The 17,145-nt window shown below is 34.6% G+C and overlaps 1 protein-coding gene and 1 non-coding gene across 2 annotated transcripts in view; both read left to right on the plus strand.

Moving 5' to 3' along the window:
* The window catches only part of Dpp10 (dipeptidyl peptidase like 10), a 608,497-nt gene that overhangs the window by 231,583 nt on the left and 359,769 nt on the right, over positions 1 to 17,145 (plus strand). The gene's annotated exons all lie outside the window — the stretch shown is intronic.
* Positions 3,382 to 3,454, plus strand: Trnas-aga (transfer RNA serine (anticodon AGA)). The gene has a single exon. It is a non-coding gene; the product is annotated as a tRNA-Ser (tRNA).

Below are 17,145 nucleotides of genomic sequence, written 5' to 3' on the forward strand. Positions count from 1 at the left end.
ATCTTTGTTCACATGGCTTTCTTGCTCTAAAATGGACTACTCTTCTTTATCTATGTGGTAGACAATGATTCATTTATCTTGATTCTGATTAGGTTCATTTTCTTGATTGGACTTTTAAACCTCACATCCTCCTGCAGGCTTCTTCTATCACCAACTTTGTACAATTGACCATTCCTCCATGGAACCTACTCACTCATACTCTAGTGCCTGTCTGACATGAAGTAGATTGCAATTCTTAAATGGGAACTCAGTTATAAAATTATGTTCTTTTAATAAGCCATGAAATCTTCCAGTTTTTTTTTTTTGTGTGTGTGTATCTTTAGAGCCTCGTGAATGATAGAAATTTCATACAACTTTGATATGTCAAGGTGTTTGACGTGCTCTCTATGGCCTGAGAGATGGGCAGGTGTCTGGTTACTGCAGCACATCAGGTTTCTTAGGGTTAGGAAGTGGCCTCTATCTGCTATATTATTGAAATACTTTTGCAATTACAAGGAACTATAAGAAAGGATGTTTTGATCACTGATTCAGAGCCCTGCTGTCTATTCTGCACCTGGAGAACCCAGTGGTGCCCACTAATATAAACAAACTGAAGTGTGACACTTCTGAGGGCATGCATTGGCCTTTCTGAGGATGGATCTATGATTGAAGTTTTAATACTGTCCAGAACCATGTCTGACAGGGCTGGAAGAGGAATGATCTGCCTTTGTGGCTGCATTTGCTGCAGTGCTTTTATTTATTCCCTAGGAAAGTGATTATGATGTTCAGGAGGCAAAGAAAGTAATTTGCTCTATGAAATCCTCAGGAGTTCTGAGGAATTTTGAAACTTACAAATGGGTTGAGAAACTTAAAGACAGACTGACAAATCAGGTCACATTGAGTGTTAATAAGATGATCATAGTTGTTTTGGTCTAGTGTAGTTCTCATTTTTTCCCTCACTGCTAATGCCCTGCGCAGCCAGTCTTCTCTCATCATCTCCGCTTTTGTAAAAGATTAAAAGATTATTCTTGTGTCTTTCCAATACCTACACCAATCTAGATTTTGATATTTCTCTAAAAACCCCATACCCATTATAGATAATATACTTCATCAATTTAATTCCCCATCCCTTTCTTTCTTTATGCTTGGAATACATCCCCATTCTTTGATCTTTTACCATTTTTTCTATTCTCTTTGCTAAAACTGTAGCTATTACAATCCTCATTAATTTTCAAAGCATGATGTGTACCATCTGTCCCAATGGATTCCAAATGCCACTAACCATCAAGGGCACTTAAACACACATATTCTTAGACCATATCCATGGGGAGTAGATGTTGGTAGGCTTAATTTTGTTTCCAGGACTGTCAAACTTCATAAAATAGAATTTCAAGTGCTTTTGATCATCAGCCAGCTTGGTGGTCAGGAAATACACACAGTATGTATTATGTAGTAGCCAAGAAGCCTCCATTGTCTAATTTAGGTTTCTATATATTACCCAATTATCTCATGCTTATTGATGACTTTTTAAAGATTTATTTGAACCCTTAAGTATCAAACATAATATACATTATACATGCATATGTATATATTTAACATGTATTTCAATGTAATATTACTACATAATAATATGAATCATTATGCTCTCTCTATATATATAAATAAATATATATATATTTTTCATTGCACACATGCAATATATGTGTTCTTATTACATACCAGATGTTTTAGTCATCTTTTTCGTTGCTTTGACTCAAAGACCTGACAAAAAAATTTTAGAGGAGGTAAAGTTTATTTGGGGGCTCACTGTTTCAGAGGACTCAGTTCATAGAATGCCGGCTCTGTTCCTTGGGGCTGGAGTCAAGGCAGAGCATCAGGGTGAAAGAGCATGGCAGAGGGAAGGAGCTCACATGATGATCAGAATGGAGAGAGAGAGAGAGAGAGAGAGAGAGAGAGAGAGAGAGAGAGAGAGAGAGATCACTTGGTAGGTACAAAATACATACCCAAAGGTATGCTTCCCAGTGACCCAACTCCTCCAGCCATACCCAACTCACCTTCAGTTACCATTATTAATCCCATCAGGGGATTGATTCACTCATTGGGTTAAGGCTCTCATAAAAAAATAATTTGTCCTCTAAACCTTCTTGCATTGTCTCACACATGAGCTTATCCAAACCATAACATCAGGTAAGAATGCATTTTGAATTAAGCTAAATTTAAAAAGTAATTCTACTTATTTTTCATTACTTTTCTTTTTAATTCAGTGAAAGGAGGAGTACAATTTTAGTTCAGAAGATGAGGCAAACTGTTTAAAGGCTGGTGTTTGGGGATGGAATAAATAAGGGGAAAATAGTCTCATTGACAGTAATTTGGATTGACTAAAGAAGTACAGTCTCCCTAGGCCTGTTGGCACATGCCTGTAATCCCACTGGCTCCAGAGGCTGAGAAAGGATTGCTAATTCAGAGTCAGCCTTAGCAATTTAGGGAGGCCTTAAGCAACTCAGCAAGAGTCTCTAAATAAATATGAAAAAAAAAATAGCTAAGATGTAACTTAGTGGTTGAGTGGCCCTGAGTTCAATCCCCAGTACAAAAACAAAAAGCAAAAAAAAAAAAAAAAGTAAAGTCTATAGGTAGAAGTGTCCTCAAATTTATATTTAAAGCAGTAAATCAGACTAGGTCACTATCCTGCTACAAAACACAGAAATGTGAGAATTTGTATAGACAAACATATCCAAATACATACACACACACTATTTGTCCTCAATTTTTAGTTTAAAATGAAGTAGTTCAATTATCATGGTAAATTTAAATATCATCCATCTTCCAACACGGTTCGGATTCCAGTTACCATACGCTATAAATGTCTTCAGTCCACAAATAATCAGGTAAATAAAAAATTAGCATCATGATCACTGATCCATCATGTCACTTTTTTCTGTCTGTGATTGGTCACTGTGCATGCCTCCACTATGCAGTTCATATACAGGCTGCAAAGCATGCAGTTGTATTCCTCCCTGATTCAAGTTAAGGAACACGTGACGCTTTACTAACACAGATAGTTGAAAGAGGGAATGTGTCCACGATGATGACAATACAACAAAGAAATAATAAGTGATAATGCTAGAAGTGAAATTAGAGCCAGATGTAAGTGCATTTGTGGAAGAAAGAGCTGATTTGGGAGTTATACTCTGCTGCCATTCAAGAGCCTCTAGGTGAAGTTGGGGATTTAGCCCAGTGGCAGAGCATTTCCTTAACACATGCAAGGCCCTGAGTTCAGTCCTGGGGCCGGGGAAGTCTCTAGGAACCTAATGAAAGTAAACTCATGAATTGTATTCTTTAGCTCAGGAGGCCCTAATGAAAGGCCATGGAGTAGTCATATAATGAACAGATATTTAGGTGACTGGGGATATAGCTCAGTTGGTAGAGTGCTTGCCTAGAATGCACAAGGCCCTGGGTTCAATCCCCAGCATCACCAAGAACAAACATTTATTTTTCAGAGTACTATGGAATGAGAGTCTGAGGTTAAGAGTCCAGCCAATTTAGTTCCTGATGAGGACTTTCTTACTGGCTTATAGATGGCCACTATCTGACTGTACACTCACATGGAAGTGAAGAGAACACAATATGTCTAGTATCTCTTGCTATAAAGACATTAATCCCATCAGAATTTCCCCAGCCCCTTTCATCATCTTATCTATCCCTACCTACCTTTCAAAGGTTTCATTCCCAATAGTATCACATTGGGGGTGAAGACTATCATTTATGAATTTTCCAGGGCAAGACTCATAAGCCTTCAGTGCATAATATCGACATAAATGAAGAAACTTGTCTTGAGAGAAAAGATGAAGGTTTCCAGAAGTGCCATGTCTAAGAAGTTTAACACTAAAGGAACTATCAAATCTATTTCAAGACAAGCACCAAAGTCAAAATGTTAGGACGAGATTCAAATTTAGAAAGGAGTTTTATCAAAGAATAGAAAATAAGTTGACTATATATCTCATTATATCTTACATGATTTAATATTGTCAAAATACACTTGATAAATTCCTTAGCAAAGAGAAAAAATTGTAGTGTGTCTAATGTTTAAATTATATTAATTTGACATTTTAAAATTTTATTATAATTTACAAGCAAAAGTAGCTAAATTTTTGTTTTGAAAACTTTTTTTCAAAGGTAATAAAATAATCACACTTTTTCTCATCAACTTTTGATTGCTTTGCACAATTTCATATTGCACATCATTTTTTTGCAGTCCCACATAGTTTTTGATGTGAGTCTAGCCTGTATACTCTTCAGTGATGTGACTAAATTTGAAAAAAAGCAAAGGAAATTCTTTGGACCAGGAACAAAACACAAGTGCCAAATTATGTATGTTAGCACCAGGAGAATCCACAGATCTCAAATGAGTACGTATGGGCAAGGATGTTCTAGACACATGGAAAAAATTAGAAACATGTAGCATTTTTTTGGTTTCAACAAAGAATATTGGTGTGCAGAGGTGAAATGTTAGAAAGAGATGAGATTTTGAAATTCCTTTTATCCAGGAGAAAAATTTTGACTTTTCAAAATCAAAAGCATCAGGACAGTGGCAATATCAGTATTGAAAGTGGCAATATCATTTTCTTTGGCCTTTTGAAACAATTCCAGTAATAGTGGAAACATGAAGTCAAAAAATGAGAAAAGTACTTTTCAGAGATACTAATAAGAACTCAATTGCAATGCAAAATAAATCATTTGGGTGTGAAATTGTTATAGAAATCTATAATCTCAGTTAAGAATGGTCATACTTCAAAACAGTGAAATACATTTTTATCTTGTCATAGCTATTTTTCTACCTTATTTATTGTTGCATTCTAATTACACGTAATATTGGAATATGTTGTTATATATTCATACTTACATATAATATAGCAATATAATTTGGCTAATATAATTTCCTGTCAGAATTCATGTGAAACTGTACTCCATTCCTACTCCTTAGTCCAGTATCAAACATAAACTAAGTGTAACAAATACAGTTGATGGTGTTTGGCTTAAATTTTTATCTACCAATTTAGCTATGAAAGTTTGGGGCTTAATTTTATTAAGTGTCTTTAATTGTGAGAAAAGTGAATTACCAATTGCTTTATTTTTATCTAAAAGTCTCTAGTGTTGAATATAACTTACAAAAGTGTTACATACAAAATGCTTAAATATCATAATTTATGGATTAAAACATTGAGGCTGGGCACTGTGGCACACTCCTATAATCCCAGCAGCTCCTGAGGCTGAGACAGGTGGATCATGAATTTAAAGCCAACCTCAGCAATGGCAAGGCACATAGCAACTCAGTGAGACTCTGTCTCTCAATAAAATACAAAATAGGGCTGGGGATGTGGCTCAGTGGTCGAGTGTCCCTGAGTTCAATCCTCGGTACAAAGAAAGAAAAATTGAGATAAAGTTAGGGTGTAGGATTCAATTATAGAAACCCTGATTGTAGAAAATTAATTGATGGATTTTGCCATATCCACAAGTGCTGAAATAGTAGCAATAGTTAAACACTTAAACCTCATTTACCCAGGCCCATTTAGACTCTTGACATGGAATTGATATTTGGATGTTGCAGAGATCAGGATGGGTATTAAAAAGACAATACTAATAAACAATAGAAAAGATGAGAACAAATAGTTGAAAGATTTAAAAACATGGAAAGCTACTTGTACAGTTTGAAGTTTTCTCGTTCTAATTCTGAAACTTCTTTATGATTCTGTGAACAATGATGTTTTTAAGTGGGAATTGGGATCAATATAAAGCATTTCAAACTGAGTCATATTCAGTTCAATTAATAATGTATTTTGCTTCAAATAATAATCCTACCAATAGTAAATTCAAAATTTGGCTTAAAATGTCTAAAACAGGACTTTTACTAAGTCTAATATACAGTGCTCTCCAAAAAAAGCATATATTCTCATTGATGATTAAACACTTGACTGTATAACTTTAAATCAGAATATCATTTGTTGATAATAACAAGCCAAAGAAAGGCAGAAGTTTTAGACCATAGAAGATTTCAAGTGTCATACAGCAACCTATATGATTTCATGGAAAAAAAATAGTCTGAATTACCCCATATTGGTGTGTTAATAGGATGCTGACAGTTCCTATTATTACTAAGAAGAGTCCTTGTGAATTATCTCCTCTAGTGCATAGATCAAAGAACAGCATAAGCCCTGTTTTTCCGGTGTAACTTCATTAAACCTGCAAGCTGCCCCTTGATTGTAACCTCTTAGTAAGTTTCCAATTTTATTTTTTAAAAATTACAGATTTCAAAATTTTATATAAAGAATTAAAATTGTAATCCAGTATTCTACCCTCCCTAGTCTCATGACTAGGCAATTCTGGAACTACTACTTATTGGTAATAGAATATTCATTTAACCCAAAGCAGGTATAGAGAGCTCTCTAATTTACCCTGGAGATTTAAATAACAACATAGAATGAGAAAAAAAAAAAAAGGAGTCTATGGGTCAGAGTAGGGTGAAGATGTTTAAAAGAGGAACTTGCTCAGTGACACCAGTCCTTTAAGAAAACTGTGTGAGTGTTGAGTTGGTGACCTGAGTGGAGTCTACCCAGCAGAGCAGTCTCATCCCTCATGTGTTCAGGATGATAAGCACAGCTTGCTACCATCCAAGTTATTTATGACTAAATCAGCCTCAGATAAATGTGTACATGATGTTTTTAAATTGGAAAATGGTGCTGGATTGGAAAACAGGTGGCAATTTAAATATTCATAATCCAATGTCCCTTTACCTTAATCATGTAGTAAACAACAGCTTGCACTTCAGCGTGTGAAATCATATTAAGAATGTGACTAAAACGTTTAACTTCATTCATTAGGAAATAGGTGTAAACAGTAAAGGTGATAAATGACACTCTCAGTAGTATTGTAACAGTTGTCAACCACAAAAAAATGATACACCATTTTTGTTTTGTCCAAGTTTCATTCCAAAGCAGTATAATTTCTTTTATAATACATTTTATTTTATTACATACATTTTGTGTGCCACATAGAAATAAACATGTGACATCCAAGTATTTCAAGAGCAAAGATTTTATTTGTTTTATAGTATATATTAAAAATTATAATAGATCATTTTGTATGACTAGGAGTTCAAGCTGAAAAAAAGAGGAAAGATAGGTTTACTTATGTGGATGGAATATCAAATTAAATAATTAAATTGCAATTAAACATTTTTGAGAATTATGAGAATAAGCACATGAAAAGATGCTAAATATCACTAATCATTAGGGAAATGCAAATCAAAACCACAAGGAGATATTATTTCAAACCCATTAGGATGGCTATTATCCAAATTAGAATTAGGGAAAAAAAAAAAGAAAGTTGGCAACAATCTGCAAAAATTAAAAGCTTTTTGCACTGCTGGTAAGCATACCTAATTTGGAAGACATGATGGTACATCAAAAAACTGCACATAGAATTATCATGTGATATGGAAATTCAGCTGCTAGGTTTATACCCAGAAGAACTGAAAACAAAGCCTAAAACAGTGATTTCAATCCCAATGTTTATAGCAACATTTTTTTTATAGTCAACACAACCCATATATCTATGGATGGAGAAATGGAAAAACAAAATGCACGATACATGTGCATTTGGAATATTATTTAAAGAGAAATTCTGATACATGCTATAGCATAAAATCTTAAAAAAAATAAGTCAGTCCTAATTCTACTGATGTTGGATACCTAAAACAATCAAATTTATACAGAAAGTAGTAGTGGTTTCCAGTTTTGTGGTGAAGGCTAATACAAAGTTATTGTTTAATGTAGACAGTTTATGTTCATTTTTTAATTAATAGATTCTTTAATTCAACATATTTTTCTTTGCATCTTTCTCATGAAATGAAATACCTGCCTTAGAGAAATTTGTCAGAAAGTTAATTGTAGGGGGCTGCACATGCATATATGTAAATATTTTCATATATTATATGAAAAGTGAGCTCTCCTGGCAATAAAAGCTTTTCTAGGAACAAATATATTTTTTCTAATAAGATAAGATGGAATATTGGACTGATTTTGCTTTTCTTATATTATTTTTTCATATAGTTCAATGGTACATTCAACCCTATGAGCAGTAGAGCTATGATTATTTATTTGATTTTCCCTCATTTTTTTTCCTAAATATTTCTTTTTCATCTGATGTAGATTGCAAAAGGAAAGCTAGTAGGTCAAGATGCCATTTATTTAATGCCTTAGATTATTACTGAGCTATAGCTTGTTTTAAAGTGAACCCGAATTTAAAGATCAATTTACTGAAAACATTCTGCCTCTTTCAAATTTAGACTAGCTCTTCCTTGCAACTGTATTAAAATCTGTTTTCATAGACATTCTTTTTCCCAAGAGGGTTTCACTCTTGAGAGAATTGTAAGAGGTAAAAATTGAGCACTTAGCACTTGCCAGTATTATCTGATGAGATGAGTTGCTTTTAACAGTTCGGTGAACCATGCAGCTTTAGTTTTATCTGAGAATACAAGGTTAGACAACAAGAAACAGCACAGCTTGGTAGAAAGCAGGCATATGACAGTGACTGAGGCTTTTGGTCTGGTACACTAGGATATTTACCTTGCTCACTTGTATATATATATATATATATATATATATATATATATGTGTGTGTGTGTGTGTGTGTGTGTGTGTGTGTGTGTGTGTACATCTTGTTTGCAGTACTGGGGTTGGAACCCAGGGCTTCTCCCATGCTAGGCAATCTCTCTACTCCTGGGGGACATCCCAGCCCTCATTTATGGTCTATTTATTTATTTATTTATTTAATTTTGGTTTGTCATTTTTATTTCAAATTCATGTGAATAAAAAGGCTTTTTTAAAAAAATTAACATTCGGTTCTGAGAAGTCCTGTCTTCATTTTGGAAAAGCTAAGATATGGGACATATACAGATTTTTTTTTCATTCATATCAATCACATGTATACATATGTAGGTCTAAAATAATTTGATCCTGGGTTTGTTGATGCTCTCAACCTTAAAGTCAGATAATACACAACAGAAGCAAATACCCTCCTATCTTGTATGGATTAATGTTAACAAACAGTAGTTAACAAGTATGTGCTGTTGTTTGTCAGGGAAGTGGTCTCAGATGTAAGTATCCCATAGACTTAGAATCAATGACCATTATTTTAAACACTTCAATTGCTAAAATTTTTGTTCACTGGAAATTTGAGAGCCTGTTATGTGACTATTCAGCACTAAACAAGTCAGATCTTGCTCTGATGGAGCTTAGAGTCTAGACTAGATGAGACATTCCCCTTAGGATTATAGGTGTGATATATTGTATGGAAGGAGAGGTGCAGGGTTTTATGAATGGCGACTTTTCAATGACTAAAACCAACATGGTGGTTCTGAAAATGTGATTCTCAGACTAGTGCCATTATCATGATCAGAAAATTTCTTAGAAATTTTGAGGACCCTCCCAAGACCAATTGAGTCAGAAATATTGGAGATGGGATGTGGCAATTTGTTTCAGCAATTGTGTTTCCTTTCCCAGCAGATTCTGATGGTTAAAGTTTCCGTAGAGCTATTTTCTGGCAGGTGTTGTAAATTTGGGCACTGTTGATATTTGGGCCAGAAAATCCTTCGTTGTGGTCATCTGTTCTTTATAGGTTGCTTAGCAACATTTAAGGCCTCCAACACCTATCTGCCAGTAATATCTTCCAGTAGTGACAGCCAATGATACCCCCAGAAGTGGCCAAATACCCCATGTAATCCAGGCAAGATCTTTTCACCAGTTTCTGGCTTCCCTTCAAGATCCAATCAACACTCAAAATAACTTCTGACCTTCTTCTTGTCAGTATATGTTAAAGTGCTTTCTGAAAGAGTTGAATACAATGCCACCATGTTTATTCACCTCAGGAGCCCTAAGTGGGTTTGATTTCAAGTCTCAAGATGATTTAAGTTCTGATCACATTTTTTGATTTGTCAGTTTTGTTATTGCTTTTTCTTTTCTTTTCTTTTCTTTTTTCTTTTTGAGGAGCTCAGGGCACATTTATTGCCCTGCAAAAGGAATGTGGGCAGATTTTTTTCAACTCATTGACACTGAGTTCAATAAACAGAAAGGCTGTTTTACAACATTGATTACTTTGGTCTCATTATTATTTTTTTTTCTTTTACAACCAATTTTTCTTCTAACTTCAGTGAATATCCTACTATATTAGTCTTCTTTTGACCTTAAATAGTAAGCCATTTTATTTATGTTTTACGTCTAGCAATTTGATTGCTAATGAAGTCCTAGGTCAGAGGCCTGGCTCTGGGAATCCAGCAATTCAGTTCGAGCAGCTGGCCCCACAAAACAAATGGAGAAAGTAACGGTGAAAAGCACGGAAAAAACTTTAATCAGTGTAGCAACACTAGGAAGGCAAGGGGACCCATGTTATTAGCCCTTTCTTCTAGGCCCTGACCATAACTTTGAGGTTTTATAGAGAAGGGAATGAGGGCAAGGTTTGGGGGTTTGTCTAGCTGGAGGCTTTTCACAGCTGACAAAGCAGGTGATCTTGATCAGGTGTGGTTTATTGGTCAAGGCCTTTTCCAGGTGAGAAAGTTGCTGCTGCCTGGTGGGGTGGGTAGTTCAGACTTATCACAAGATGTTTATCCATCAGACCTTGGAATCCAAAGTGACTCAGAGCAAAGGTTATTAAAGCAAAGTGCAGGTAGAGATGCCAATTTTTAAATACTGCTTTTAGTTACCCATCACCCACTTGCAGGCAAAAGTGAAGAGGATAAGTGCTTGTGACAATTTGATGAGTCTTGTATTTAAAATGAAGTTCATTTTTACATGAGTCAAACTGAGGTACCTGTTCTTTTATGTTAAACATAATCAAGAAAGTAAAAGACAGAATTTTCGTTTTGCTTTGTGTTTTTACTATTAAACGGAAACTCTTGAGACAGGGTTCTTTTTAATAAAAGAGCTTATTGGTGCCAATACAGAGGCTAGACAGAAAAGGACCATGTCCCAGGTAGTTCTGCAACTACCAGCTGCAAGGCTAGACAGCAGTTGGAATAATGCCCACTAGAACCCAGAGCGGAGAGCATTTTTCTAACACAACTTTGGGAAAAGATTATATCAATTGTTTACATTGGTAAATTGTTTACATTGGCTATTGAAAAATAATAGGCCGGGCAGGAAAACCACATGAAGGGTTTGTGATATGAGGATACTTCATAAGGAGAATACTTACTGTAATGGATTGGTTGGAGTCAGTAGAATAGAAAGTTTATATGAAAACAGGAGGTAGTAGCAACTGAGTTGACTGTTTAGGGTTTTTAAAATTTCTTATATGACAATAGTGGAATGCATTACATTCATAATTATCCATTCACAGCACAATTTTTTTGTAACTCTGTATATAAAGTATGTTCATGCCAAATTATGCCATTATACATGAGCTCTCTCTTTTTTTGCATTAAAATTTTTAATACACCCTTATACCACAATTTATCATATCTCTATTTGTACATAAGGTATGTTGACACCAAATTCACATCTTCATACATGTATTTTATATAATGATGACCATCACCTTCCACCATTCTTGCTATTCCCCTTACCCCTCCCTTTCCTTCTCACCCCTATTCCCTATCTAGAAGTAATCTTCCTCTCATGCTCTCTTTCCCTACCCCACTTTGAGTCACCCCCCCTTATATCAGAGAAAACATTCAGCATTTGTTTTTTGGGGATTGGCTAACTTCACTTGGCATAATCTTCTCTAATGCCATTCATTTCCCTACGAATGCCATGATCTTATTCTTTTTTAGTGCTGAGTAATATAACATTGTATATAAATGACACATTTTTTTTTATCCATTCATCCACTTAAGGACATCTAGGTTGGCTCCACAGTTTAGGTATTGTGAAATGTGCTGCTATAAACATTGATGTGGCTGTGTCCCTGTAGTATGCTGTTTTTAGGTCCTTTGGGTATAGTCCGAGAAGAGGAATAGCTGGGTCAAATGGTGGTTCCATTCCCAGCTTTCCAAGGAATCTCCATACTGCTTTCCAAATTGGCTGCACTAATGTGCAGTCCCCCCACTAATTTGCAGTCCCGCCAAATGTACAATTTTTAAAATACATTCAGGAATATTGGAATGGCCTTTGTTGGTGTAATCTCTCTACAGGTTAACTTCCTTTGTCCTATTCCATTTAGCCTCCAGCCTTTCATTAACTCCAGAACTTTCATTAACAACCAATCAAAATATTCTCATTGATGCATTATAGTATAATAGAACTTTCTAAAGAACCCTGATTCTCTTGGAGCTGAGCACAGTGGCACACACCTATAATTTTACTCTGGAGGCTGAAGCAGAAGGATCACAAGTTTGAGACCATCCTGGACAAGTTAGTGAAAAATAAATAAATAAAGGGCTGGCATTGGAGCTCAGTGAGAAAGCGCCACCACAGGCTCAATCATGAGTACTTCAAGGGAAAAAAAAAATGGGCATTTGTTTCTTTCTAAGAAACTTTGAGACTTTTTCAGTATTACTTATTGTAGTTCACAAATCTTTCCCAATTCATGGTTATAAAGTGAAAATATGTAGTTTCTTAGTCTCTGAGCCAAATTCTAAAGTGTTTCAATTTTGTGCATTTTAGATCATAGGAAGTCCTACTTGTGAATAGATGACTTACGAGCCAGGTGTACAATGAATTTTTGGTAGTTTATAAACATATGTACACTTTGCAGAGTGGATAATTTGATTCAAAGGGAGCCTCCATTCTGCCCTCTGCAGGTTCTGTAATTGAGCCTGTGAAACAAACTGAAAATAGCTTAGCAAGAGAAAAGACCAGCAATGAGGGCATGGGGTATCGAAGGAATGTGAGTGCCCCCCCCCCACACACACACAATGGGAGTGAGAACCTTATATCCCCTCTTTATAGAGGACAGGGAAGTGGAGGACACAGGCAATTTTTGAGGAATGACAAGTAATTTTTAATGGAGATGAAGGGGCTTGAATTATAGACAGTGACCTAGGACAAAGTTCATTCATGTGGGCTCTGGATGTGTTAACTCGAATTTTCTCTCCTGGAAGCTAATCTTCCTGGTTTAATGAAATTATCAGAAGGAAGTTCCAAACAATTGCATCCCTTGTGTAGGAACTTTCCTTGGTCAGATAAGGGCACTCAGAGAATAATTGACTAGTACTTGTTAACTGGTAGGGGTCAATGATATTTTATTTGACCAATAACAGATGATTGAGCAGTATGACAGTGATACATTTTGATACTAAATAATGATGGATCTGATGATGATGATAATGGATCTGATGATGATAGTGCTGATAATTCTATATAATTCGAACAAGCTTCACACATCCATTTTTTAAAGGATGAAGAATTTTATAAGGTCTAGATGGTATTAGAATAGACATGTTATTTGAATTTCTGACGAAAGAGGGGCATTCATCCTGTGTGGAAAAAACTGAGAACAGTTTCATTAAAGTAGACCTTTGGCTACTGGAAAGACAATGGGTGGAGTCCTAGAAAATGCATAGTAAAAGAAGTGGCAGACTTAAAGGATTCCATTCTAGGGAAGAAGTAGGCACTTTAGAAAGGAAAGGTATCCCTTAGAAACTTGGGCAGGGTAAAGAAAGAATTAGCTAAACAGAATAGGGCCCTACTTGAATAAAATGCCACCAAATAAGAAGATGTCAATTACAAATAGGCTATTCATTAAATGGGGGCCATAGCCCAGTAGTAAAGCATTTGCTAAGCATGTATGAGTTCCTGGGTTTGATCCTCAATACATGCATACACACCAATGTATACATGCACATGAAAAAAGTAAAAAAGAAACAGGAAAAAAGTGAAAGAAAAAGGCCAGTGACAACAACCACCATAAGACAATAACCACAGAATTCTACCTATATTGAGGAAACTGTACAACTATATTCAATGTAGCAAGAAGAATTTGTATCCTTATGAAGCTAAGTGACCAACCTCATCCCTCAACTGTCATCACCTGTGGCTAAAGCAAAAATAATTGAAGACATATAATTCTGACCTTCAAATAGAATCCAACATTCACAAAACTTAATGTATGAAGAAAAATATTACCTACTATCAAAACTTTTATGTTATGAAATGCTAACTAACCATTAAAAAGGAACTCAGTATACACAAAAAATATGGCATGGAGGCAAGATACTTGATAAACATTTTAATTTTTATATAATTCAGAAGTGTCCATGAAAATGTGTAGGTAAATTTTAAAATATGGACTTTATTTTAAAACACCATACAGGTGCCTTCTCAGGGCATCTGTTTTCAAATGGTTTCTCCCAGTACTCCCTTCATAGCTAATATCACTTCCTGAGGATTTAATATAAATTTTTATTAGTTTGTTTTCAGCGCCTTCCATTACAGTACAAATACCATGTGGTCAGTGAGTTTGTTTATTTTAGTTTATCTGGCATTCTTAGAATGGTTCTTACCAAATAAAAAGTGTTCAATAAACATTTGTTGAATGAAGAAATGAATAAACTTTCATTATATAATTTGCAGAGATTTCTACATAAAATAAAAATGGGGAAAATTTCAGCAAATTAAATCATAATTTGAGATGGGCTAATTCCTCTACTTTGTTAAATTTAACTTATAAAATATTGTGATCATTTAACATGAGAAAACCATATAAGTCAGCTAATACATTTTTGGAAAGCATTCATCACAAGATGCACTGGGAGAGAGCCATAAGATCTTGCCAATAGACCATTAATATTAAGATTGGAAATTTTAATAAAACAGTAATCATTGATGTTGCTTTGTATTGGAAAAAATTATCAAAACACCATATTGTGAATAGATAAATATGAACAAGAGGCATAAAGTGTACTTGGTCTTGGTAATTGAGGTAAGTATATTAATGCCTAGGGTGTGGAAACAACAGTGTTCTGTTTTGTGCCGTCTCTATGCTCCTGCATTGATGCTAAACCAGGAATTCCAAAGTATGTTGCCTGAAATGAGAATGTCCCTGCATATGCCTGACACATGAATGTTTAACACAGTGAAACATCAATAACTTTATTGCCTTAGGCATTCCACTTGGGGGTTCTTATAATGAACATGTCCAAGCCTGTCTCCTAACTAAATGTTGAACCAGTATCAAGAAACCACATCCTTTGGATAGAGTTGATAAAGGCTTTGTCACTTAGCATTAAACTCCATACCAAGCTAATATGGATTGTAAAATTGTTTCTACTCTGATGCAGAAGTATATAAGCCTTAGACTCTCCATCATATACCTCAGCACATATATCAAAGCAATTTGTGATAGTAAATATTGAGACCATTAGAGAAGTTACATGAAATTAGTGTATGTTATAAGTCTATATGGTGAAATGCATAATTAAATTCAAGGCATTTTAGGCTGAAATTGCCTTCATAAATCAGGCAGCAATAAAACAAATCTCAGAAGAATGAATTTTTCCTAATAGCTCAAGGATTATTCATTAGCAGAACAGAGGCATAAATTGAAGTCTCTTAAGTCCTAATTCTTTGATGCTTCCTAATATGTGACACTTATCTACAGAGTCATCTAAATGCCAACTAACTAAACTCGCCAATTAAGACTTTTTTTAAACAAAAAACTTTGATTTGAAACAAAACTGAACAAAAAGATATAAGAAACAAAGGTATCAGATCATGCTTATAATGTCATAGAAAGCAAACTTTAAAGACAAGATTCCAGGGCTGGAGTTGTGGCTCAGCGGTAGAGCACTCGCTTAGCATGTGTGAGGCCCTGGGTTCCATCCTCAGCACCACATACAAATAAATAAGTAAAATAAAGGTATTTTGTGCAACTACAACTAAAAAATAATTTTAAAAAATAATATTCTAAGGCCAGGGTTTATTAAATTTTATGCTTTTGTCACCTCCACTATGCATTATTGGGGATGACCAAAGCAGGCATAAAGAAAGGAAGATATGACATGGAATGTACCTGTGCTTCTTCATGGGCCTGAATACTTACTTTTTGTGTAGAGGGTGTCTTTTAGCTGGAAAAGAACTTTAAGCCATTTATTGTCTCTTCTACTGATCATGTAATTATGCTGAGTTCTAAAGATACAATCACTTCCAAGTTACCTACTTGAATCTTTATTGTTTTTTAATGCCCCTATGTTTTTTTAAATTTGTTCTTTTAGTTATACATTACAGTAGAACTTATGGAAATATGTAAATATTGTCTTTCATAAACATGCATCTATGCAATTTTAGATTTTGTTTTTCTGTAATATTCAAAGTAGGAGTACGTGTATGAAGACACGAATTGGTGTGAACATACTTTATATACAACCAGTATTATGAAAAATTGTGCTGTATATGTGTAATGAGAATTGTAATGCATTCCACTGTCATTTATTTAAAAAAAATCAATAAAAAAGGGAAAAAAACAAAGTAGGAGATACTAAAAATACTAACATAAAGTGTTGTTACTTTATAAAAAGTTGTTTCTTATTTAATATAAAATATTGAACAATGGGACAAATATAGTTATGGTCATCTTACTCATAAAGATTCTGAGTTTTATAGATTGTGAATTTTGCACAAATTACAAACTTAATAAGTGGCAAAACACAGTGCAGGAACTGGCTCAAAAGCAAAGCAGGTGGATTTTGTTTATTTGTACTTTTTCTTTTTACTGTATGGCTAACATTATCTATTCTCAAGAATTATTATTCTTTCAAAACCTATCATTTTTAATTGAATTGTTACTTAAACAATGTTTACAATGGGCTGGGGATGTAGCTCAGTAGGAGAGCATTTGTATATCCTATGCAAGGCCCTGGGTTTTATCCCCCGTATTGAAAAAGCAAACAAATGTTTGCTAAAAGTGACAGTATAATAAATGAAGTATTTCATTATCAAAGATGAATAATCAAAACTGCTTATGAGAGGTTAAAATTTTAAAGTTTAAATGCATGTACTTTATTTATATTTATTTATATATTTATATATATTCTAATTTGTTATACGTGACAGCAAAATGCATTACAATTCATAGTACACATGTAGAGCAAAACTTTTCATGTCTCTGGTTGTACACAAAGTAGTTACACCATTTGTGTCTTCATACATGTACTTAGGGTAATGATGTCCATCTCATTCC

This window comes from Urocitellus parryii, chromosome 1 (assembly GCF_045843805.1).
Source record: "Urocitellus parryii isolate mUroPar1 chromosome 1, mUroPar1.hap1, whole genome shotgun sequence".
NCBI lineage: Eukaryota > Metazoa > Chordata > Mammalia > Rodentia > Sciuridae > Urocitellus > Urocitellus parryii.